Source organism: Schistocerca americana, chromosome 9 (genome assembly GCF_021461395.2).
Source record: "Schistocerca americana isolate TAMUIC-IGC-003095 chromosome 9, iqSchAmer2.1, whole genome shotgun sequence".
Taxonomy (NCBI): domain Eukaryota; kingdom Metazoa; phylum Arthropoda; class Insecta; order Orthoptera; family Acrididae; genus Schistocerca; species Schistocerca americana.
This window is the reverse complement of record NC_060127.1, coordinates 60774047-60776568: the sequence shown is the minus strand read 5'-3', so window position 1 is coordinate 60776568 and position 2522 is coordinate 60774047.

Below are 2522 nucleotides of genomic sequence, written 5' to 3'. Positions count from 1 at the left end.
TGACGGTATCAACAGACTGGTGCCTCGATGGGTGTTTGTGTTCCTCGTCAGGGTGACTATGTTGGGAAATAAATACGTAGACATGAAGAATGGAGATGTAATTTTGATAGAGATTGTTTTATTTAAAATGCTTTAAGACTTTTCAGATAAATTCTGAAGCATTACTTTTCAGAACGCCCTCCTACGTACTGATAATTATGGTGGTTAGCACTGTACATAAAACGATCGCTAAAATGATAATTTCAGTTATACGTTTTTACTATTTTTCATGGGATAATTTTTGAATGCCGGAAATTATATTGTGGTACTGGGTATGACACCTGAGAAGATAGTTTAGTACTGTCACAATTACAGGGGAGTCCATTAGAAAATATCGCCATTTCGATATTTGTGGGTGCTTCAGACATTATTAAAGCAGCATGAAATTTTGAGCACTGCTATGAATGAAACCTGACTGTGTCGACAAAACGATCTATATAGTAGTCTGAAGCCTAAGGTAGGCTGCAAGGTGACAGAAGAAAGGATGATATTCACTATTCTAGATTAAATATCACTTTGGTACAGAAAGATGTGAATTAGGCTGCCACAAAAATCTTTGGTCATTTGCAAAATAGTATTAAAAGTCTGACAGATAGCCAACCAACATTTAAAAGCAAATTAAAAGAATTTCTGAATGACAACTCCTTCTACTCAATAGATGAATTCTTAGATATGTAGTAGTAACTGTAAAAAAAAAAATTATTACCTTGTGTAAAGAAAACTTATGTAAAAGTGACACATTCCAAACCATTACGAAATGTCGTATTCATGATCTATGGAACAAGGATTAATGCAAGTATACAGGGTGTTACAAAAAGGTATGGCCAAACTTTCAGGAAACATTCCTCACACACAAAGAAAGAAAATATGTTATGTGGACATGTGTCCGGAAACACTTACTTTCCATGTTAGAGCTCATTTTATTACTTCTCTTCAAATCGCATTAATCATGGAATGGAAACACACAGCAACAGAACGTACCAGCGTGACTTCAAACACTTTGTTACAGGAAATGTTCAAAATGTCCTCCGTTAGCGAGGATACACGCATCCACCCTCCGTCGCATGGAATCCCTGATGCGCTGATGCAGCCCTGGAAAATGGCGTATTGTATCACAGCCGTCCACAATACGAGCACGAAGAGTCTCTACATTTGGTACCAGTGTTGCGTAGACAAGAGCTTTCAAATGCCCCCATAAATGAAAGTCAAGAGGGTTGAGGTCAGGAGAGCGTGGAGGCCATGGAATTGGTCCGCCTCTACCAATCCATCGGTCATCGAACCTGTTGTTGAGAAACGTACGAACACTTCGACTGAAATGTGCAGGAGCTCCATCGTGCATGAACCACATGTTGTGTCGCACTTGTAAAGGCACATGTTCTAGCAGCACAGGTAGAGTATCCCGTATGAAATCATGATAACGTGCTCCATTGAGCGTAGGTGGAAGAACATGGGGCCCAATCAAGACATCACCAACAATGCCTGCCCAAACGTTCACAGAAAATCTGTGTTGATGACGTGATTGCACAATTGCGTGCGGATTCTCGTCAGCCCACACACTTTGATTGTGAAAATTTACAATTTGATCACGTTGGAATGAAGCCTCATCCATAAAGAGAACATTTGCACTGTAATGAGGATTGACACATTGTTGGATGAACCATTTGCAGAAGTGTATCTGTGGAGGCCAATCAGCTGCTGATAGTGCCTGCACACGCTGTACGTGGTACGGAAACAACTGGTTCTCCCGTAGCACTCTCCATACAGTGACGTGGTCAACGTTACCTTGTACAGCAGCAACTTCTCTGACGCTGACATTAGGGTTATCGTCAACTGCACGAAGAATTGCCTCGTCCATTGCAGGTGGCCTCGTCGTTCTAGGTCTTCCCCAGTCGCGAGTCATAGGCTGGAATGTTCCGTGCTCCCTAAGACGCCGATCAATTGCTTCGAACGTCTTCCTGTCGGGACACCTTCGTTCTGGAAATCTGTCTCGATACAAACGTACCGCGCCACGGCTATTTCCCCGTGCTAATCCATACATCAAATGGGCATCTGACAACTCCGCATTTGTAAACATTGCCCTGACTGCAAAACCACGTTCGTGATGAACACTAACCTGTTGATGCTACGTACTGATGTGCTTGAGTGTAGAGCAATGAGTCGCATGTCAACACAAGCACCGAAGTCAACATTACCTTCCTTCAATCGGGCCAACTGGCGGTAAATCGAGGAAGTACAGTACATACTGACGAAACTAAAATGAGCTCTAACATGGAAATTAAGCGTTTCCGGACACATGTCCACATAACATCTTTTCTTTATTTGTGTGTGAGGAATGTTTCCTGAAAGTTTGGCCGTACCTTTTTGTAACACCCTGTATATGTATGTATGTACAGATTGGTAGGGCGTCCGCCAAGTTAACCCATGTAAATGGAAAATAGCTGGCTGAGATGATACAATCCTCTGCAACATAACTTGAAGACTAG